This window comes from Alligator mississippiensis, chromosome 5, assembly GCF_030867095.1.
Source record: "Alligator mississippiensis isolate rAllMis1 chromosome 5, rAllMis1, whole genome shotgun sequence".
Lineage (NCBI taxonomy): Eukaryota > Metazoa > Chordata > Crocodylia > Alligatoridae > Alligator > Alligator mississippiensis.
In genome coordinates, this window is record NC_081828.1 from 217,073,013 (window position 1) to 217,096,748 (window position 23,736).

The following is a 23,736-nucleotide window of genomic DNA, read 5'->3' on the forward strand; positions in this document are numbered from 1 at the left end:
GGCAGCAGAGCAGGCCCTACGAGGAGAGGCGACAGGACCTGACCCTGTACAGCCACCACAAGAGGAGGCTGAGAGGGATCTAGTGACCTGTTACAAACTAGTCGGGGTGGACCAGAAGGCATTGGGGGAGTCCCTGCTCCCCCGAGCACTCCCAGGAGTGACTAGAAATACCGGTCACAAGCTGGCAGAGGGGAGATTCAGACTAGACATCAGGATGCACTACTTCACAGTCAGGGCGGCTAGGATCTGGAACCAACTTCCAGGAGAAGTGGTGCTGGCTCCTATCCTGGGGGGCTTTAAGAGGAGGCTGGATGAACACCTTGCCAGGGTCGTTTGACCCCAGTGCTCTTTCCTGCCATGGCAGGGGGTCGGACGTGATGATCTGCTCAGGTCCCTTCCGACCCGACCAACTATGAAACTATGAAACATCTCTGATGGCCAAGAGCTCCCAGATTGACAAAAATGCCAAAGCGCACAAAGATCAAGATCCAGACACCATTTCTGTCGTACGAAAGAAGACAGTGGGTTTGTCTGGGATGGTCTGGATGGGGCTGATCCTGCCACAGGCAGGGGTTGGACTCGGCGTGAACTCTGCCGCTCCCTTTCAGCCCCACGTCTCGGCGATTCTCTGTTTCTGTTTGACTTCATTTAGTTTCCGATAATGTTCCTGATACCAGAACAGCAAATATCCAGGGTTCAGGAGCTGGGTATTGGGTGTGACTTGTATTTGCAGGCTAGCAAACAAACTGTCCACCCTGGATCATCCGAGACAGCTTGTGTGTCTTACACAAGAGCGGTGTTTGCTTTGCGTTGGCCAAGTGCACCACCCGTTGCCTGCCTCCGGCGGTTGTCAGCGGGCAAGACTCTGAGTTCCCCTTCGTTACGGTCAGTTGGGATCACAGAAACAGGCCGGTTTTCGGTCCATCGGTTTGACAGTTGGGCAGCATGCCTCCCTGCTCCTTCTGTAATAATATCGACAACTTGGTGGCTTTGCAAACCCCCTTGCAACATGATTGCAATGAGGGCATTGTGCAAAGGCGTCAGGCTTAACGCCCACCACCCTACTGGTAGATGCCCCCACAGACTTTTGCAATGCATTTTCTTTCAATGCTTCCTTAAAGAAAAGCAGGGTCTCACTCTTCCCCTCTCACACAGCTCACTCCTTCTTCCTTGTGTGCTGAGTAGCCCTTGACCCAGGGTACAAAGTCAAGCTTGGCATATTTACACTCAAGTTGGCCTAAGTTGGCATATTTACTGCACAGTAGGGGCATGCATGTGTAGATGCACACCTTTCCTGCCGCTGATGTCAATTAAGAGTAACTCCACTGAAGTATGGTGCAAAACCAGTGGTTGAAGTTAGGAAGAAACTTTCCTTATGGACAGTTTTTTCCCATCACCGGGCATCGTGGAGTTCCCTGCATCTTCCTTTTCAAACATCTGGTGCTGTCTAAGAAGACATCTACATTGCAGTGGGGAAGTGGGGTGGTGCCAGGTGTGGACAGACCTGAGCTAGCTTCCCTCCAGCTGGTTTCAGTATCGACAGCCACGAAGCTGCAGCAACAGGGGCTCGAGCCGAGGCTGTCTTGCCCATCTCTGACTTACTGGGCGATCGATGCCCAGGCTGTTACAGATAGATGTGCAGCACAACCTCCTTCTAACCGGCTCTTTTTATAACTACCCTCCTTTTACCGATGTCAGCAGCAAAAACAGATCTGTCCAATCTCAAAGTGCAGCAATGCATGAGCCCTACTGCAATCACCCATTACCCTGTCAGGGCGGCGAGGCAGGGGAATAGAGGCCTGGGGAAGGGGTGGCTCCCCTTCACTGGAGGTGTTCAAGAAGAGGTTGGACAGCCACTGATCGGGGATGATGTAGGGGTAGTGATGCCATGGGCATTTCCCAGGCTCCTGGGCTTTGCTGATTGTCCCTTTCTCCTCCTTTCTCTTCTTTCTGCTATGTGTCAGGGTGTTTTCAGGCCTTCCCCAGAGGTATTGAGTGTTGGCTGCAGCCAAGCCTGGGGATGGGACTGGGCTGCACCAATGCTCCTGCTGGGACCAAAGCAGGTTCCTGGCTAGAGGGCCTTGCTGATCTCCACATTGGGGTCAGAAAGGCATTTTACCCCATGGTCAGATTGGTACAGATTGCAGGAAATTTTCCTTCCTCTGTAGTGGGAGCATGGCCCTTTACCTCCAATCTCTTGAGCGTCTATCGACAACATTTTATGGACACAAGACATGGACTGCCGCAGTTCCCCTACTTGCCCTGGGCAGGGTCGAGTGTGAGGTCCAGGTTGTGTCAGGGTTGACGTTCATCTTAGGAAGAGTTTAGACTATGGTTTGTATTGGATGGTTTCGATAGGGATGAACCTGCCTCAGGCAGAGGGTTGGACTAGACGTGACCTCTAGAGCCCCCTTTCAGATCTACTTTTCTATGACTCTCTGAGCATGTCTACACGTGCATTTACACTGGCTTAAATTTACTGTGCAGTAAATTACCGTGCAGTAAGTGGGAAGAAGCCACTGTCTACACGTGCAGGTGTTAAAGCGCATTAACACTGTGTGTGAACTGACTCGGGACTAAAGTGGGTCTCCAACCAATCCACACACACAGTGTGACTGTGCAGTAAGGCGCCTGCATGTGTGTTACTGTGCAGTAACTAATCAGGTGTAAGTTTGATACCTGCATGATGCAGGCACCAAATTTATGCTCAAGTTGTCATATTTACACTTAAATTGGCCTAAGCTGGCATATTTACTGCACAGTACGGGCGTGCATGTGTAGATGTGCACCTGAACTGCACAGTAATTTTGGCTATGGGGCAGTAAATGTGCATGCGTAGACGCACCCTCTGACAGTGACAACTCCCTTGTGGTGAGCTTTCCTCCCAGCCGCATGGAGGCTCATTATAACAGGGTTGTGCTGCGTCTTAAAGGGGAGTAAAACGGTTTGATCCCAGTGAATCCTGCCTTTTGCTTGCCAGCGTCTATCCACTGTCGTTTGTGTCCTGACTTGTCCCCTTTAAACTCTGACATACGTTACTCTGCCTCTGAAGCCTCTGGTCAGCAGTGTGCAGAGGCGTGAGTGCAAGGTGGACGGCATCCCTTTGCAGCACTGCACGGTGTGTGAGCAGCATAGGGGACGTTGCGGACATCATAGAAGGCATCTCGCCACCGTGCTATGAGCAGGACATCCTCCATCCCGGGCAAGGTTGCACCAACTTCTGGGGGTTTGTGCCCGAAAGCGTGCAATTAAAGACATTTTTTTGCAAAACTCTTGTTGGTCTAATAAAAGATATCACCTCTACTGTGAGTCCCGATTGCCTTTTCCTCTAGACCAATACGGCTACAACCTGGATACCTGGCTTCTGCACACACCAGGGGACTCACTGCAAAGTGGCAAGCTCCTGGGTAAGTGAGCATTGCTGGGCTCCAAGCCAGCCAGTACCATGGGCAGGATTTAGTCCTGTTTCCTCCCCAGCATGGGACCAGTGGGTGGGTTGGATGGGAGATCACCCAGGGCTCAGTAGAGCCCAGGTCTTGAATGAGCCATGGACCTGCACGGGTCCCAGCAGATACAACACTTGGTCACATCGCTGTCCAGGGTGCAGGCACATCCTTCAACTTCCCCCCATATTCCTAGTGTCTGTAGGTGCCTGTGCGGTGGGAGACATCCTCAGGGGTAGTAACACTGGTGTTGAACTGGGGCCCTGGGAAGGAAAGGGGAGTGGGACACACATCTCTGCCTGTTCTCTCCAGCAGGACCACCTGGTTCAGTGAAAGGCTCCCAAATCCCTGCACGTCACCCACCCCCGAGGAGCATTTCTCTCCTCTGCCTGTACTTAGAGGGTAGGAGGGTTCAGGGTGAAACAGATGGTGAAAACAGGAGGCTGAGCGGAGTGAGATGATGTAAAGCAAATAGCTGATGCTGCAGCTTCTCTTCCTGCTTCCCCCTTCAATGAACAAAGACCTGGTTGTTCTGGATGCCGAGCTCCCTCTCCTCACCCTAGCCAGCAGAGACAATGAATGGGGCAGTGCCAGGGCTTCCTGGCCGCGTTGCAATGGAGGAAGCTATGGAAAGGTAGCAAGCATCTTGTCTGCAGGCTTTAAATGCCCAGGGGGGCAAATGCATCTGCAGTGTCGACCTCTTCAGAGCTGGCTGTGGAGGAATAGCCCCACTGTGTGTGCCTGCCTCAGCAGTGGGCATGCTGGGGTGCGGTGGAAAGGGCTAGCCTGCACCCACATGCCTCTGGCTACACAGAAGAGGCCAAATGATGCGACATTCACTTGGTCAAACAGGATCTAGACCCAGACACCCAGGAACCCCCAGCTCACCCGCACCCCAGTGTCCTCCAGACCCCTCTCTGTATTCATTGCACCGGATAGGTTTCTGCACTGCATCCTGGCTTTGGGGGACAGCAGTTTCCAATGTCAACCGGTCAGAAAATCCCAGCTGCCTTGAGCGGTTCCCCGGTCCAGACCCTTGGCTTTAAATTGCAGCAAAGCAGATCTAGGTGAGATCTCAGGAAAGCCTTCCTTGCTGGCAGAAGAGCGAGGCCCTGGGGAGCTGTGGGTGTCCTCCACTGGAGGCTTTCAAGAGGAGACAGGCCAAGCAGGGATGGTTCAGGAGCAGCGTCCCTGCCTTCCCGCAGCGCGCAAAGCCAGAAGAAATCACGTTCTTCTGCCCAGAATGAGGTGAGGTCCTTGGGGCAGAGAGAAACGGGGGTAAAAAGGACTTTCTCTGCCCCGGGAACTTGCAAGGAGGTCAGATGAGATGACGCACTCGTCCTGCCTGGATTTAAACACTATAAAAATAGTCAACACATGGAGATAACAACTTGAAAAGGGAGATTAGAACGGCATTTCTTGGCATGAGTGGCTAATTCAGTTTTCAATGTTCCCTATTGTCAAAGCAGTTATCAAAACACTTTCATCAACAGCAGAGCAAATAACTCTGTGCCTTCAAGCTGCTCCCTGCCCTCACCGACACACGGCTCTTTCTGTTGAATGCGCCCATTTCTTGGGTGTTACACCCAGGCCTTTCTCAGCACACGCACAAAGCAGAAGTCGGTCGAGCCAATTCATTGCCAGAGCTTTGCTGGGGGAGGTGATCGTTCCTCATTTTCCTATTGCCCCACGAGCTCGCAGTCATTGCAAAACTTTGTACGCGTCCATGGATTAAATATGAACTATGCCAAGGGGCTCCCAAATCCCTCGGAAGATCCCTATTAACCTATCCATAGCATAAGCTTTATAGTTGTTCATGCCAGGAGAGACCAGTAGGTCATTTTGTATAACAGAGGCTACAGGTGCATGTCCAATTACATTGCCATTAATATGCGTTTGACGAGTCACTTCAGGGTCTTGAGTCTGAGGCATCAGCACATGGAGAAACCCCTCTCCCTGCTGCCCCCATGGTGAACGACCTCCTTCTCAGCGCGGTGTTGGGCTGCAGCACCTCTAAAATGGGCTAAAACCTGCTGCTTCTCTCACTTGCATCCTTCATGATTGATGCCCCCCAAGGGCCAGGGCAGGACGTGGTCGGGTCTAGATGGATGAGGATGGGGTGGGAAGGAGTCTCCCTCCCTCTCTTTTAAGTCACAAGGGTCCCTCAGCCAGCGCCGAGCACCTCGCTCCGCACACCCAGCGTCCCCTGGGTTTGCACGATGTCTTTGGGAGGCAGAAAGTGTTTCCTCAAACCCTCTCACTGCTGCTCCAGGGCTCTGGCCAGGGGAGTGGGGCTGGTAGTTTGGGAGGGTAGGACTGGGGGAGTCCATCTGCGGGCATTGCTGGGCTTCATTAGCACGGGGAACGTGAGCAGCTCTTGCTGGTCGCTTCTAGAGTCCAGGGAATAATTGCTTTCCCTTCTGGGTGCTTTTGTCTTCTCTCTGAAGCACTGGGCTGTTGGCTTCACCGAAGGCTGGGTGCATCGATGTTCCCGCTGTCACTTAGCAAGCCCAGGGGGCCCTCCCTGGAGGGTCCTGCTTCTCTGTCCAGAGCAAGACTGATCAGCAAAGTGGGGGTCAGGGTGGGAGTTTTCTCTAGGCCATGAGGGGTTTTGCCTTCTCCTTAGGGAGCATGGTCATTTTTAAAATACAAACGAACTAACAGGTCCCCTGCTGCTGCAGTGATGGGCAGTGCCCTCGCCTCCCCCGCTGTTACCTGGGGCATGTTCAGATGGCAGGACAAGGAGCAATGGGCTCAAGCTGCAGCAAGGCAAGTTGAGGTTGGATATTAGGAAAAAATGTTTCACGAGGAGGGTGGTGAAGCACTGGAAGGGGATACCCAGAAGGGTGGTGGACTCTCCATCTTCAGGGGGTTTTAAGACATAGGTCAACAAAGCCTTAGCTGGGATGATGTGGTTGGGGCTGGTCCTGCTTGGAGCAGGGGGTTGCACTAGATGTGACCTCCTGGGGTCCTTTTCACCCTCCTTGTTTGTGAGTCTGTGATTCTAGGGTGTGCCCGATGTCCCTGGTTTTGTGTCTTGCAGTTGTGCGTGAGGGTTTGACATGATGGTTGTGGGGAACCCCTCAGTAAATGGCTGCCTGTGCATACAGGCAACAGGGTTCAATATCCTAGAAGGTCCCTTCCTGCCGCATAGCCCTATGATCCTAATGGGCACGTGGCAGAGAAAGGGGCTAGCGTGCAAACAGAAAGAACAGCTTTTGGTCACCAAGCTGAGTGGTGATGTTGCTCAGCCTTGCAGTTGCTTCACTTCCTCCCCCCTGTGTACTCAGGCCCCTGCCTCTGATCTGTGAATGAGACAGTTGCATCTGAGCGGCTCTCAGTTGCCAGCCTCCATCTGCAAACTCTCTGGGGTAGGGGCTGCATCCATCTTTCCACGCCTGTGTGCACCAGGAACTTGGTGACCCCCAACCTCTGTCAACTGGGTGGAGAGGGACCCTCAGACCATGCTGGCTGCAGGGTCCACTTATACAACTCCTAGCATGATTAGGACATCTTATCCTAGACAGGCAGGCCATGCCCCCAACACAGCTATAAGCAATAGCAATAGCAATAGTAACAGCAATAGCAATACTAATAGTAATAGCAATAGCAATAGCAATAGCAATAGTAATAGCAATAGCAATAGTAATAGTAATGGCAATAGCAATAGTAATAGCAATAGCAGTAGTAATAGTAATGGCAATAGCAATAGCAATAGCAATAGTAATGGCAATAGCAATAGTAATAGCAATAGTAATAGTAATAGTAATGGCAATAGCAATAGTAATAGCAATAGTAATAGTAATAGTAATGGCAATAGCAATAGTAATAGCAATAGTAATAGTAATGGCAATAGCAATAGTAATAGCAATAGTAATAGTAATAGTAATGGCAATAGTAATAGTAATAGCAATAGCAATAGTAATAGTAATAGCAATAGCAACAGTAATAGCAATAGCAATAGTAATAGCAATAGCGATAGTAATAGTAATGGCAATAGCAATAGCAATAGCAATAGCAATAGTAATAGTAATGGCAATAGCAATAGTAATAGCAATAGTAATATTAATAGTAATGGCAATAGTAATAGTAATAGCAATAGTAATAGTAATAGTAATGGCAATAGCAATAGCAATAGTAATAGTAATGGCAATAGTAATAGTAATAGCAATAGCAATAGTAATAGTAATGGCAATAGCAATAGTAATAGCAGTAGTAATAGTAATGGCAATAGTAATAGCAATAGTAATGGCAATAGCAATAGCAAAACTGGGGCTTCTGCACCACTGACATCCAAGAAAGACTGATTCTTCCTGATAAGCTGCAGTACAGCAGCTGTTACGTGGCAGTGCACTTATACACCCTTTCTCTTCCTTTGTGTCCAGAAGCAAGGCTCCTGTGACTGCTTCCAGGGCGCTGGGGAGACCAGAGGGCCTCGTTCTAAGATAGAGAAAGAACAAGCCCTATCTGCCGATGGGGTTTTATGAGCACAAGGGCAGGACAATCCAGACTGAAGTGAGGCCAGGAGATCCTAGGACCATGGAAAAGTCCAGCTGGAAGGGACTTTGAGAGGGCATGTCGTCCAGCCCCTGCTCAAGGCAAGATCATCCTTGACTAAACCAGCCCAGCCAAGTGCCCTGTCCACCCTGGATCCTGGGGACCTGCTTGTCTGGGGTCCTGAGCAAGACCGGGAGCAGCCCGGGCAGAAGGTTGAGCCGATGGGTGAGGGTGTTGTGGTGGTGAAAGGTCTGCCTGGGTCACAGCAGGGAGAGCCAAGGCAATACGAGTTGCCCAAATTGCTTACAGCTTCGCACAGACCCCGAGGAGATGGAGGCTGCACTTATGGGGTGTTTGTGTCCTGCCGTCACTTATCCCCCATCTGTCTCCTCCCTGCTGGGTGTGCAGAGGTGAAGGGGGGACCCCGAGCCTCTGCCGGGCAGAGCCCACTCTCACTGCTTTTGCCCGGGGCTTTCCCAGACCAAAACAGCACTCCCTTTTTTGCACCAAGAGTTCCTGTTGGCACAGACAGCCCTGGAGGTGAAGGCAGAGTTCCCTACCATGTGAACAAGTATCTTCTCAAGCAGCTTCACTATCTCTAAGCCATCCTGCTAATCAAGACTGATTGTATTTAACTCCTTCTGTGCCCATTTTCTGGCTGGCCATCTATGCTGTCGCCTTCCCCCTGAAATCAATGAGACATTAGGGTCCCCTAGCAAAAGAAGCCAGCTTGGCTGCACGGGGACTGTTCACTGGTTGTGTAAGGGGTGCATCTATATTTGTGCTGCTGCTTAATGTACAAAATATCTGTAGAGCAGGTATGAGTCTTCAAAGTCCCAGGTACAGAGGACTCAGTCCTATGTGCATCAGGACTTGACCCAACCGGTCTCCATGGAACAAGATCTTCCGATCCCAGCAAGGTTCTTGTATTGTTCTTGTATTGAATGCTTGCATCTGGCAAAAACCCCGGGGGAAACCCCTCAAAATTGCAAGATTGGCCCCCAATCAAGAATGCTAATAGGTCAGGAGAGACAAAGGCTAGACCAAGCCTTGCTGGGATGATGTAGTTGGGGCTGGTCCTGCTTGGAGCAGGGGTTTGGACTAGATGTCACCTCCAGAGCACATTCAAGTGCTGGCTATGAGCGGGGTCCCCATGACTCTCTCCCTTTCACCTTCTGCTTCGTGTCACCGTGAAAGAGAGGACCTTGGGCTGGAGGGCCCTGCGGGCTGACCCCCATCTGGCAGTTCTTGCCTTCTTAATAAATGCCGTCTTGTTTAAGAGAGGCTGCCTGCTCTCCTGCATATGAGTCAGGGCATAGTCTTTCCCCCTCCTATGGCTTGAAGCCCAAATCCTCCAAGGGGGTTAGTGACTTCAGATGTGAGACTGAAGACACCCATGTTCCCGTGATGGTGGTGGCTCATTGCCCCGAGATGACATGTCTGGAGATGTCAGGCCCTGGAGACCCCTTTCATGCTGCCCACCCAGAGCCATGGGTTTCTACGTGGACCACATATATCGTCACATGTACAAGCCCCCATAGTAGTGCCTGGACCCCCGTTGCACTAAGACAAGGGATATCTTTCTGCGGAGGATGGAAAAGGATTCACACTTGGGGTCTTTTACTGGCTGAGAGTCAAGCCTGGGGACTCAGAGCTGTTCTGGCCCCTCCCGCCCTATGCAAAAAGGAGACAACAATATTGAGTTTCCAGAATGAGAATTTATTAGGAGGTGGAAAAGCAGCTTGGGGGGAGAAGAAACAGGAGCTCTGTAGCTCTCCAGCTTGCCAGGGGCCTTGTTTCCAACGATGCTTGCAAGCGGGATCCCCGGCTGGGGCTAGCAGGACGGCAGCAGCTTATCCCAAAAAAAAAGGGGCAATTTTGAGAGCACCATTAAGAATTTTTTTCCAAAATTTCCTCCTCGTGACGAGCTCAGGCTGGAAGACAGGGAGAAGGCAGCAGGGTGAGCAAGTACATGCAAATTAAAAATTAAAGACGCCCATCTGTGATCCCTGCTCTACCCAGCGTTGAAAACCAAGTGCATGGCCGTGGCAGCCACATTTCTAGGCAGGCAGCGGTGAGGGAGTCCACTGACTTCCTGGCTCGTTATAATCTACCTGAGCCCTTCTACACTCTTCACTCTGCCGGTGTTAACGAACCCCTCCCCTTTTCAATGGACTCGATGTTGCACCCATCACACTAGCCGTTCTTCTGCATTTCTGCTGTCTGTTTGCTGCTCCTGGTGTGGGAGCTCCTATCCCACAGCCCTGCAGACTGCTGCTAACTCTAGTTAGAAACATTAACTCAGGGGTGAAAATATTATCTCAGGTGAACTTCAGCTCAGGTGTGGAAATAACTTCCAGTGAAGCACTGAATGCACTGTCCAGATGCTCAAGAAGGCTAGATTTTGTTTTCCGAATCTGAAAAAGGGATGTCCATTTAATTCTAATGACTGGAGAGCTAATGAAGCAACACCTTTTGATTATGGAGGTGTCTAAGACTTGGCTAGAGAAAGCCCTGGCTGGGATGATGTAGCTGGGCACAGTCCTGCTTGGAGCAGGGGGTTGCACTAGATGTGCCCTCCTGGGGTCCCTTCCACCCTCGTTGTCTATGATTTTTGCCTAGATTATTGTGGTTTTTATACACAGTATATGATATAGCAAATGAATGCACATTCTAATATATTTATATTCGTTTTTGCTCCAATCTTAAACTGAATCATACAGCCCTAGGCCACTAGCTTATGGTTTTAGCTTCTTTTTAGCTAGATAAAAAGAGGTGCTATGTGATATGTGATGGCGCACCATATCCTCTGCACCCCCCTTTTCCAAATCCTAGATCGTGACCTCATGAGGTCCCATCCAACCCGCAACTTTCTGTGGATCTATGAATCCACCCGGGGCAGGAGGCATTGGTCCATGAGCTCCCGGCAGATGGAGATGCACACTCTGCCCGGGGATCATTCAGTGCCGTGACGTGCCAGGCCGGGATCTCCACGGGGTAAACCCTCGGACCGTGACTCACCTCCTGAGATGTATCCTCGCATTTAACAGCAGTGACAGGGGGCTTTTTCCCAGCGGTGAAGAGCCCGGAGCAGTCTTTAACAAGCTGCAAAGGAGACACAAGACACCCCAGCTTCAAGGAGCAGTTCCCAGGGCTGCCCAAAACTCTGGTTTCCACCCCATTGCTCCTGTGGTCCCCGGTTCCCCATCAACCCAAGGGACTGTCCACAACCGGACTGTGGTCCTCTGCACTGGACCGCCGTGTGATGCCCCGCAGGTCACTAGTGCAGCGGGAGGTCGGCACGCTCCTTCCTGAGCCAGGCTTGGGCACTGCCCTGGGTGGGAAGGGCTGGATCCTGGTGGTTGGTGAGAGAGAGACCAGGAGAGGGGAGATCTGGGCGCCTTACCCCGTTTTCCTTGAAGTCGCATTGCTTCAGGTTGCCTTTCTGGGCTATGGGGCAGACCGTCTCTTTCACGGAGAACTTCAGCGGTTGAGCAGCTTGGGAAGACGGGTTCTGGGGAGAAAGTCAGAGGACAAGGCAGATGAACTCCTACCCAGCCTTTATATAGGACCACGCTGCAGGCAGGTCTTGGCCCCTCTGTGCCGGGTCACGTCGTAGACATGGGATCCTAGGAAAGTAGGGTAGGCAGGACCTCAAGAGGTCATCTAGTCCTGACTAACCCAGCCCAGCCCCGTGTCTGTATTTCTGGGAGCTGAGGGCTGAGGTTGTGGGCTGGGGCTCGTGGCTCGGGGTGCCCCCAACTTTGGCAGCCTGGCATGAGATCCCCCCAGACTGCAGTGGATGTCTAATGCATTGGGTCACACTACCTGAGAGGCAATGCTGTCACTTGGCAAACAATTAGCAACCTTGATAATGAATTCACAAGACTTTTCATGTTGAATCTTTTCTTCCTACCCAAAAAGAAATCCATGGTGCGATGAGAGGCAGGGAGGGCTCTTAATCCAAGGTTTCCCTTTGGAAGCCTTCCTAGGCCTTCACAAATCCCTTTCTTTCTAACGAGGAGATCTTATTCATCTATCTGAGCTGGGACACGCTCCTTCAGGCCGGCCGAGACCTGAACCCCTTTGCAGAGCTGCCCGGTTTGGGGATTTTATCAGCCCCAGCTCCCGGGGTCTTGTGGCTGCATGAGACGCTCAGCTCCCATTTCTTCATAAGGGGTCTGTTATTTCTCACCTCCACCCTTTCAGCAAAGAGCTTGCAGCTATTACCCTCGAAAGTGCAAAAACTAGAAGGCAAAGAACCGAACCCCAGCCCCAAAATGCACGCCATTCGTTGGCAGCCAGTGTTCGTTGGGTAAATGTGATATCTTTTCTTCGACCAGCTAAATAATGGGAAAAATTGTTCTTTGCAAGCTTTCAGGTACAAACACCCTTCTTCAGGCGCAGGGAGCATCTGTCGTTGGTGCGTCCTTAGACCAACACAGCTACAACCAACAACGCCACTAATCGATGCATGCATCCCCTCAATTTAGGGCCAATTCCTGGCTTTTGAGGGCCAGTGACCAGCCACGCTGATGTGCACTATGCACTGTACCGTACAGAGGGTGAGTTAGACCCGGCTGCTTGTATCGCACACCCTGCTGCTGTACCATTAGGCTTCCTAATTGTGCATGACTTCACATGCTTCCTTGGCAGCCAGACAAGCTGCTCTTAAGGACTAGGAAGCGGTTGCATCAGGGCAACAGGAAATGTCTCGGTGGTTGCTACTCACCCACATTAAAGCACTCTTGAAATGCCCACTTCTGCCATGCTGCTTCTGGCAAATCAAGGCGCCTTGCAAACGAATGACCCCCCTGGTTGTGGCTTTCCCCTCGTCCCTGCGTGCCAGGACTGTGTGGGATCCGAGCACCCGTTTGCAAAGCGCCCAGCACAAAGCACTGGAAGAAAATCAGCAGTGATCCCGAACAGGCGGGCTGGGAAGCACGGCTAATGCAAGAGCCGGCAGCGGGGAGCGGGGGTCTCGGGGGCACTCACCCATTCCGACTGGGGCTCAGCCTCCAGGAGCCGGTAGGCTTGGGGCAGGCCCGACTCCTGGTTGAAGATGTCCACAGCGGTGGTGACGGCATCCTCGTAGCCTGCCTGGGACTGGGATTGGGTTTGGGCTTGGGCTTGGGCTTGGGCGGTGGCCACGGCCGTGGCCACCCCAAGGAGCAGCAGCAGGCACAGGCAGGTCTCCATGCTGCACGCAGATGTGAAGCAGGAGGGCAGTTCTGCTCTGGGAGTGCAAGGGCGGCCCCTTTTATACCCTGCCTGCCCCGTGGCTCACTGCCGGGTGGGCCACGTTGGCTGCTGGGCTTTTCTATTTCCTCCCAGGGGAAGTCCCCCCGAGCGGCGGGGCAGAGCCGGGGGCATTGCCGACATCGTGAGCAAGAGTTGCACAACAACTTGGCCCAGGGTCCCGAGGGCGGTGAGCAGCCCCTTGGTTGGGAAAGGCTGAGGGAAGTATCTGTTGGGCGGTTGGCACCGTTGGACCCCGACAGCTGAAACCCTTGCACCAGCTTGTCAAGATCCCCTCTCAAGCCCTGGGATCCTCCAGGCTCCACAGTCTTTAATGCACACATTGCCCTTAGTGGCATTACACAGCCGTGGTCTCTGCTTTACACGCGGAGGTTCGGGTGTTAGGTCCGTGCTGTGTCAAGGTTGAGGGTAGTCTTATGGAGAGTTTAGATGATGGTTTTTTGTCTGGGGTGGTTTGGACAGGGCTGGACTAGATGACCGCTGGAGGTCACTTCCAGCCGGACTTCTCTGTAATTCTCTATGATTAATGAGAGACCCCCCTAGAGCAGGTTGCTCCGCACAGCTGGGGCCTGAAAATGCCTTTAAGACACTTTTTGTTTTAAAGGGCATCTTGGGATCACAGCATGGCAGTCAGATCTTTGGTGGCAATTAGAGCAGCCTAAAGGCTGCCCTGGTCTCTGCTGGCTGCCAGAAAAGGGGCTCTTCTCCCTGACGGCATCCTCCAGCGCCTGCTGTAGTACTAGGGGATATAAAAACACATAATTTTGCTCGCCAAAACTGGAGGGATTCAAATTCCCTCTCCCTTGCAGTCCCGTACCAGCATGCCCACATAGCATACAGGCGCTAGGACTGCCCTGCCCTCACATTATGTCTTCACGGCTGAGTGTGCCTGGGTCCAGGCACCTGGGTGTGAGCGTCGGGGAGAGCTGGTGAGTGCCCAGAGGTCTTCCCCAGTCATAGCCATGCACCCCTCACCCCCCAGCACTGGGTTTCTAGGGCATGCCCCATATTTCCTAGGAGGTTGAGGAGCCAGGTTGAGGAGACTGTGCAGGTTGGTGTATGCCGAGGCAGAAGCAGACTGAGGCCACAGGAGCACAGAGCAAGGAGGAGCTACATGGTCCGGCAAACTTGGAGAGACCAAGTGCAGCCCCAAAGCCTCCATGGACCGAAGGCAGCTCCATGGGTGGATCCAGGATTTTGAAAAGGCAGGGTGCCGATGGTGTGACACGTCATCGCGTACAGCAACATGTATTTTTTCTCCAGTGAAAAAGAAACTAGAAGTTTTCCTAGTGTGCCAGGAGCCTAGTGCTGCGCTATTCAGTTTAAGCTCAAAGCAAACACAAATCTAACTTGAGCGGAAGGTGCATTCACATCTTAGATGATAGCACTCTCTCTTTCCCTAGTTCCCATACATCTCCAAACAGGACGCTGGCAACCGGGGTCTTCCGCAGATCTCTTCTCTTTGAGGCATACAGAATATCCAGTGCCAATCCATTCATCCACGATACGCTATATTAAATCATATAGATGCTATATTAGATTTAAAAACCCAAACTGAGCCCAAAATTGTCAAAAATCATAGTTTTGTAACTCCTGCCATCATTATTGTTAAATGTACATCTCATATTTAGAGTCGTCAAATATAAAGCTGGCCTTCCTGCGTGTCTTGCCAGAGCCTCCAGTACTTCAGTGCCAGGCACTTCTACACCTCCATTACATGGACCGCACCTGAGCAAAGGGTTTTAGCTGCAGCTCAAGGCAGGGCTGTGAGATAGGAGGGACAGACATGGCTGGCAGACAGCAGCATTGCAGAGGATAGTGCAATAGTGAATTTGAATAGTGGAAAATTCAGACTATTAAAAAGGAGAGGGGGTGTCAGCAGAGATGTTAACAACTGACGCCCTCGGGGCTGCCTGTGATTAGAAAGGCCACTGCTTCTCCCAGGCAATTGGTTGGAAAGTTTGGATGAAGCAGGAGTCAAAGGGGGGGCGAGTGCATGGCTGCACCCCACCCCTGCATCCGCCCCTTGGACACATTTAGTGGCAAGCACAGAGAGCAGGTAGGGCTGCAGCATCAGCACGGGCATGGAGGCAAGAGGCAGAGAAACGTGCCAGGGTGAACAGCAGGCAGAAGGACCCTGAGGACCCCCTCTCTGCGGTCCCCAATCCCCCAAGCTGCCAGTCCTCCCCACTCTCCACAGGCTGGATCCAGGCCACGGGCCACTGCCCGTCTAGACTCAGCAGTATGGTGGTGGGCACCTGCCTGGGCAACATGGAGTATCTAAATGCCAATGCTGGCATCCAGCGCTGGTAACTTTAGGAACTGAAGACACAGGATGCTCAGATCAGATCTCACCCCCCACAAGGCAGCGGCGCAACGGAAAGTTGGTTGCAGATTTGCTTTCCAGAGGTGCTGGCATGTCTTGGGCAAGGGCAGGGAGCCCAGGGGAGTTGTGTAACAGGACCGGTCGTTTGCTCGCTGAAGCAATGTTTCCTAATCGATGGCTTTTTTCTGTGCTGAGTAAACCCCCAGACACAGGCCTTGCACCTGCCTGGAGCCCCGCTTCGGGATCACAAGGTGCTCAGTTCACCCAAATGATCGTCCCAGCAGGATCATCCCTGCTTAACCAGAGGCAGGTGTGTGTCCAGCACTTCCACGGATGGAGATGCCGCGACCTTTCTGGGGAACCTGCTCCAGCCCCTAAGCACCGCTGCAGCGAGAAAGTCCGTGCTAACACCTAACGAACATCCCCCTTTGTGGCAACGTACGCTCATGATGTCTTGTCCTGCTCCCCCGTAGGTACCAAGACAATGTGATTGCTAGCCTCTCTTTGTCCTGGGAGACTCGAAGCCATTCCCCTGCTCAGTCTTCTCCGTGCTAAATAACCCAAGCTCTTCCAATCTCTCCTCCTAAGTCATTTCCTAGACTGCTGATCATCATGGTTAGCAAGATCATAGGACAGTCAGGCTGGAAGGGATCGAATCCAGCCCCTGCTCAAGGCAGGATCATCCCTGACTGAGCCAGCCCAGCCACGTGCCCTGTCGAACGTGTTCCTGAAAGTTTCCAAGGATGGAGATCCAACAATTTCTCTGTTGCAATGCCTGAAACCCTCAGAGTCAGACAGCTCCTCCTCACCTCCAGCCTCAGTTTCCCTTGCTGCAGACAGAGGGAACAGGATGGAAGAATGGTTTCCCTTGACTCACACAGCTGTCCTGTTAATGCATTGCAATGCAGCCTTTTGACCATCTTTAATTCTCCCTGAGCCTGAGGAAGGGTGCATGTTCCTGAAAGCTTGCAGAAAAAGATCATTTTTGTGCAATTTCTTAGTTGGTCTAATCAAAGTTATGCTCTCTGAACCAAGAGACTGCCTGCCTAGGGTTTTCCATCTATTGACTCCTCTGTGAAATACAAACTTTCATTTCTACCCAGGAGAACTTTTACAATCTTTTCTCCAATGCCTGATGAAGGGTGTTTGTGCCCAAAAGCTTGCAATTAAAGACATTTTATTGCAAAAATCTTTTTGGTCTAATCAAAGATATCATCTCTACTACAAGCCCTGATTGCCTTCTTCCTCTAGGCCGATACGGCTACAACCCTGATGCATTACAATGCAGGACTCACTGTTTGAATGACTCTGCAGTTACCTCCACCTAGTCCTCCAGGACTCTGGCATGAAACTAGCCAGTTTTGCACGCCCCCCCCTTGCAGAAAGGATGTGGACACATTGGAGAGAGTCTAGCGGAGGGCAATGGAAATGTTTCAGGGGCTGGGGGACAGGACTGGTGGCTGAGGGAACTGGGCTGATTTAGTTTGCAGAAGAGAAGACGGAGGGGGATTGAATAGCAGCCTTCACCTCCCTGCTGGGGGGCTGCAAAGAGGATGGAGCTGGGCTGTTCTCAGTGGGGGCAGATGACAGGACAAGGAGCAATGGGCTCAAGCTGCAGCAAGGGAAGTGGAGGTTGGATATTAGGATAAACTCTCACGAGGAGGGTAGTAAAGCACTGGAAGAGGTCACCCAGAGAGGCGCAGTCTCCATCCTTGGCAGTTTTGAAGACCTGGGCAGACAAAGCCTTGGCTGGGATGATGTAGCTGGGGCTGGTGCTGCTTGGAGCAGGGGGCTGCACTAGATGTGACCTCCTGAGCTCCCTTCCAGCCCCCATCTCTATGAGTCTATGATTATCACCTGGCCCTGCTGCCCCTGTCCAGGTAATCTCTAACTTGCTCCTTCCTTCTGCTAAACTGAGTGCTTGCCCTTTCCTTGCTGCTAACTGTGCTTCTGCTCTGCCTCTAGTCCTGGTTTTGAAGACTATAGTAAAAAAGGCGTTCAATGCTGCTTCTCTGTGTCATCCATTATTAGCTTCCCCTCCCCTTCGGCAAGGGGTCTGCCCTTCCCTTGATCTTCCCCATGCTTGCATTGAATTTCTGCAGTGCTTTATTGGTGCTTTTATGTCTCTTGCTGGCTGCATCTCACTTTGTGCCGTGGTCTTCACGGCTATTGCCCTGCAGACCCTCCTCAGCAACATGGCCACTTTTCATCAGACTCCTTTTTAAGTTTCAAGTCACAGAAGAGCTCACAGTTTGGGCTGGGTGGGCTCTTGTTGCTCATACTCTCATTCCTTTGCATTGAGGTAGCCAGCTTGCATGCCCTTAATATTGTCTCTTCAAGGAACAATAAGGCCTGGATGCCTTTCCCCTTTGAGTTTCATAAAAAATCATGAAGTCAGAGAGCAGTGGGGCTGGAAGGGAGCTCCAGAGCTCACATCTAGTCCAAACCCTGGCTGAGGCAGGGTCAGCCCTATCCAAACCATCCCACACAAACCCATTGTCAAACCTCTTAGCAAAACTACACGGGCAACCCTGACACAACACCAGGCATCGCCCTTGAACCTGCCACAGGTAAAGCAAGGGACACAGCTGCTAGCATCCTGCTTCTGGAAAATGCTAATATATGCTCAAGAGATCCCAAAACTCAAGATTTCCTCCCATAGGTTCTTGCCACCCCTCCCCGGCATGAGGTCTGCTCTTCTGAAGCCCGGCGTTTGTATCCCGCCGATCTCCTCCCTGTCCTGAGGATCATGAAAGTTGCCGTTTCACGATCGCTGTGACCCCAGTTGCCGTCCATCTGAGCAGAGGTCGTACAGTAGCATCCAAAGGGCAGATGCACCGGGCCTGGCTGCTAGGTACCCAACAGCATCCGGAGATGAATCCTGAAAACCCCTAGAAATCTCTCAGAGGTGGCTCAGCACCTCCCCAAGCTCCTAGCAGCACCTGCCAACGGGACCCAGGTCTTTGCTGGGGGTTGCAGAGCTCCCTAATTGCAGTCTGACCACCAAGGGGTCATCGAGTCTGACCTCCTGTGTATCACAAGGGCATTGGCTATCACACAGGTAGCTTGATTTTAAGCCTGACGATGCTAGTTAGAGCAAAGGGGTTGAATCCCAGGTGTCTGAACAGCCTGTCAGAGGACAACGGCAGGGTCGGGTCCCGCTGCTCGCACCCCTGCCTCCCTCCCCGCTGTCCCACTCACACTCCTGCGTGCTGCTGTCCCACGGTCTCACATTTTCCTTCGTACCCCGACAAAAGCAATGCTGGGTGTGCAGGTGACACATGGAAGGAGCTCGTTCTCCCCTTTCCCATCCTGTTCCCCCATCTACAAGGACTAGTGATTTGGTCCTGTTTGGAGGATCTGGGGCTCACTGGGGAACAGCCTGTATAATGGGGCTGTACAGTGGTTAGCTCTCCCCACCCCATCCCAGCAAGAGATTGAGACCACACTTGAGATCCCTTGAAGGAAGGGTGTCAGCTCAGCCCTGGGCCTCTGGAGGCTGCTTCATATTGAGGACCGGCTACTTCTGGGGGCAAGATGGACCTAAGCGACCCGTCTCCACTTCCAGGGCATTGGGACGAGGGGTGTCTCCCTGTCAGGAGGATGCAGCTTGACTCCCAGTAAGGGTCATGCACCAACCTGGGGGTCCGAGCTGCACACACCTCTAACGTGCCCCCGTCCCATGGAAGAAGAGGACAGCACTCGTGGGTTTGCAAAGCCACCATTTATTGCAAGGAGGACCCTGCATGGGCCCATGGGAGCAGCAGCAAAGGCATGAGGAGAGGCAGGAGCTCAGCAGCTCTTGGGGTGGGCCGGGGCCACGTTTCCAAGGCTGCTTCCAAGCGTGGGACGGCGGGCAGCGTGGCTGGGTCTCACGGGGCAGCCGCTGGCCACCTCCTTGTCCTGCCTAGCCGCCTAAGATGTAGGGTAGAAATCTAAGCACTGTCCTTCCTACCTTCGGCCAGTTCACTCTTTTGACGAGCTGAGGCTGGAGAGAGGGAGAAGACCGAAGGTGAGCGAGGCCGTGCAGGATGCAGGACGTCCCACCCAGGGCAGTGCTAACGGGAGACGGGCTGTGCCCCAACCCATTTCCAGTCTGGACAGAGCAGCAAGCAGAGGGCAGGGGGCACGGGTCCGGGTCACAGAGCAGGAGAGGGCTGGTCGGGGGTCCTGGACGGGGATCACCCCTGGGCTTTAGGGGGAGCAGGGTCGTGTCTGCCGGAAGGATGGTGCAGCTGGCACGCGTCCTATCACCTCCGGCCATGCATGCCTCTGGCCCGTGGACCTGTCTATAAATAAGACCTGAGTCTGGTGCCTGTGGGTGCAGGGCGAGGGGGGTCAGAGCCTCCACCACGGGGAGGTAGTGGGGATGCCCCCCCCCCCCCCCGAGACCTGCTTCCTGCCCACAGGGCATGTTGGGGGGGACGTGGGTCCTGTTGGGCACTCGGCTTCGTGGCCCTCAACCCCCATCCTGTCCTAAGTCCCTGCTGGGGACTAAAGGATTTGACAGCCAGGGTCACGGGGCAGGATGCTTGGCCAACGCGGGCCAGGCATCCAGAGCTGCACCCTCGTGTTGGGACAGTCCAGCACCGGGACGGGCCATGAAGTGAGGGACTCCCACCCCGGCCTGGCCCCGCGGGGACCGGACAGGACCTGCCGGCATCACTTACCTCCTGACCCGCGTCCTCGCACTTGGCCGTGATGACCGGGGGCTCCTTCTCCTCGGCATAGAGGCCTTTGCAGTCTTTGACCAGCTGCAGAGGAAAGATGAAACCCCTCCGCTGTCAGCCTCCGGACCCCCACGTCCGGCCTCTCCCCCGACCAACCTGCTTCCCACGGGGGTCCCGGCACAATTCACGCAATTCCTCTTGCATCACAGATTCAGCGTCTGCCCCGTGTCGCAGGGGGCTGCGGCTGGCTGGGCACGTGGGTGCAGGTCCCACCCCCCCGGGGCTCCCCCTGCCCGTCCCAGGACAAGGGTCCTGGCTAGAGGGTCTGGGCCCTTTGCTCAGGGTCAGACCAGTTGCCACGCTTGGGGTCAGGCAGGAAAGTGACCCCAGGGTCAGGTTGGTACAGACTGGGGGCTCCTGGGGCGCCCGTGGAAATGTCCCCGTGCAGCCGCAGACTCTCACCCCCTTGTCCTTGAACGGACACTGGCTGACGTCGCGTTTCTCCGACACCAGGCACTCCGTCTCCTTGATGGAAAACTTCAGCGGCTGCGCGGGCTGGGAGGACGGGTCCTAGGGGGGTTCAAGGACACAACACCATCCATGGAGCCGGGGACCCAGACCGCTCCAGGACTTATTTCAGCCTTTCCTGTCCGTTTCGGTGCCCTCCAGACCCCCGATAACCATGGCAGCCCCTTGAGCAGAGGCATGCTCAAACTCCCCGCACCCCGGGCATTTCTCCTGCCCGCGGCCAAGATCTCAGGACGTGGCTGGAGGTTTGGGGGCAGCCTCATACTGCCGAACCCAAGTCACCCAGACCACTGCGGGAATCAGGGCAGGTCTCAGGGCAGAGGATGTTAGTCCAGCAATGCCTTAGAGCAGACCTTGGCATAGCGCGAGTTTATCCCGATGGTGCTTGCCCCCTCGAATGGGACAGCAATGTTTCCCTTGCCCAGGCTTGGCTAATGTGGAGGATAACCCTCCTCCAGGCAGGACCCGGGATGCGCACTGCCCCTGGAAGAAGGGGGTGCTGAAGTCTCCCCCTCCCCACCCTGGGCCCTGGGACCGGGAGCGTCTCTGAGCAGGACGCAGCCTCCCGTTGGGGAAAGAGTCCGGCCAAAGTGCTGCTGTGCGTGCACCCGTCGGTGCGCAGACACGGCCAGGCTGCACCGTGCAGACGGGAGCCAGGGCCCCGGTCCTGCCCCAGCATGCAGCCGCGTGCGGGGGCACTCACCCATTGGGGCTGGGGCTCAGCCTCCAGCAGGCGGTAGGCCTGGGGCAGGCCCGACTCCTGGTTGTAGGTGTTGACGGCCGCGGCCAGAGCCTCCTGGTAGCTGCTCAGGGCTGGAGCTGGGGGTGCGGGCAGGGCCACGGCCACGGCCACGGCCACGGCCGCCCCCAGCACCAGCAGCGCTCACCAGCAGGGCTGCATGCTGTGGGCGCTCTTCGGCTGCCAGGGTGCTGTGCTGCGCCCGGGCAGCCCCTTTTATCCCCAGGCAGTGCCCGGGGGTGCAGGCGGTGGTCCTCCCCCCGCTGTTGGCTCCTGTGCTTCCTGCTGCGGGAGCTGCCCCAGAGCCGGGCGGTTGGGGACGAACGTTTTGGAGAGGAGTTGCTGAAACTCTTGGTCCCAGTTGCAAAACAGCCCCTGGTCGGGGGCTCGGGGCCCCGTGGGATGGAAACGACAGGTTGGCATCGAGCCCAGTCCCCTGCACTGAACGGTTGCAGGTCGGCCTGTTCCTCTGCATGGGGAGCTGCCCCTAACATCCGGATAAGGAGGACTGTCCCTGCCAGCTCTGCATCCACAGCCCCCTGGGACACGTGCTGTGGATGCAGTGTGGAGACACCAGACCCGGGTGCAGGTGGTGCCAGGACGTGCTCAGGGGAGGTCTCAGGGCTTGGACAGGGCAGGGCAATGCAGGCACGATTGTCCTGTCGGGGCTGTTTTCTACTGCCCCATGCCCCAGGTGCTCTCGGCAATGGGGCTCTCACCCCATCCCTGGAGATGCTGCCTCAACGCCAGAGACACCTTGCTGTCAAAAACACACCTGCTTATTCACCTGAGATTTGAATCAAACCCACGCTTTCCCTTTCCTCGTCCCCTCCCATGACACTGGGTAAGAGCCGAGCTAGAGAGGACCGGTAGCCGCGGGGCCAGGCACCGTGCCTCGACTGCCTTCCTCCCACTTATGAGCCTGAGCTGCCAGGCAGGGCTAGATACCCTCGGTGCCGGTCTCACGGAGCCGAAAACAGCCGTGAGTCCCCTTAGGCATGAGGACAACTTGAAAACAGGCAAATAAAAGGGATCCCTGGGAAAGGGTGTAGAAACACCACCCGTTGCAATGGGAACTGCAGAGGATCTAGAGCCAGTCGGGGTGAATTGTTATTGCAGCCATGGTGGGACAGGGCAGATGTGAGCATAAAGGGTTTCTCGGACACATCTTTTTTGGCCCAGCCGCCGTCTGCGCCGTAGGAATCTGGCTGCTAATGCTTGACAGGCTCAAAGCACTGGGTGCCCATGGGAGATGCATCCCTGGGAGGAGATGGGGCTTTCCTGTGGCAGCAGACAAAGGTGTGAAGGATGCAGGGGCTGGAAGCAGAAGCCAGGCAAGTCCATACTAGACACAAAGCACGTTTGCAGTGCTGAGCTTAATCAACTAGTGCCACGAGCCCCCGCTCAGCACCAGGGGCGGTTTCTGCATCAGGATCGGAGCAACTCCTAAAAGCAGAGCTCTGGGACCAGCCCGACTCCTCGGGGGCAGGCCTCTCACCAGCCCAAAGCCTTGGTTAAGGCCAAAGATGTGCATTAGATGAAAGTGCATTAGGAGTTCTCCTTTGTGCACCTCCAAGTGTCAGTGCCAGATGTGCAAGTGGCACGTGTGAGCCCTAAGGGTGCGGATCAGTGCCCATGAAGGGACAGCCAGCAACACCAGCAAGTGCCCATGGGACTTGTGCAATGGGCCAAGGACCGAACGAGAGGGTGGACGCAGTGTGTGCTGGGCCCTGGCCGGAGAGTGGACTCCCCCAGCATTTCGCTGCCTCCGCCTGCACCGCGTGGGGTCTCTGAGGGATGCCCACGTCCAGGCTCCCAACCCCAGGAGCTGTGGGTGCAGAGAGCCCTTGCCAGGAGCCAGGATTGCTCAGGGCTGAGCACAGCCCTGGTGTCTGCGATTCCTCCGTGCCCAGGCAGAGAGGGAGCCCAGCGCCGCTGTGTCCCGGGGGTTCCCGGGAGGAGGGAATTGGGGTCTCGGAGGGCCTTGCATGGAGGGGAGCTGTGTGTGACTCCAGGGGGGCCACAGCCACTCGCCCATGGAAGTGCCTCAGCCTCCCCGACAGCCAGGCGCACTGGGGACACTCGTCCCTTCAGGGCAGCTTTGGGAACCTGCCTCCACCGGTGTACGAGGGCAATTCTCCCCTCCCTCCCCGCGGAGAAGAGTCCTGCGCCCCAGGGCAGGCGTTGTCTCCAGGGACGAGGGATTTGGATGCCGCGGGGTGGATTCAGGGCTCCCGAGAGTGTCGCAGAGTCCAGCAAAGTGGGGCTGGACGG

The 23,736-nt window shown here is 54.3% G+C and overlaps 1 pseudogene; it reads right to left on the reverse strand.

Moving 5' to 3' along the window:
* Positions 1–9,638: 9,638 nt before the first annotated feature.
* On the reverse strand, positions 9,639–21,624 carry LOC102558761 (uncharacterized; annotated as a pseudogene).
* Between the last annotated feature and the right edge of the window lie 2,112 nt (positions 21,625–23,736).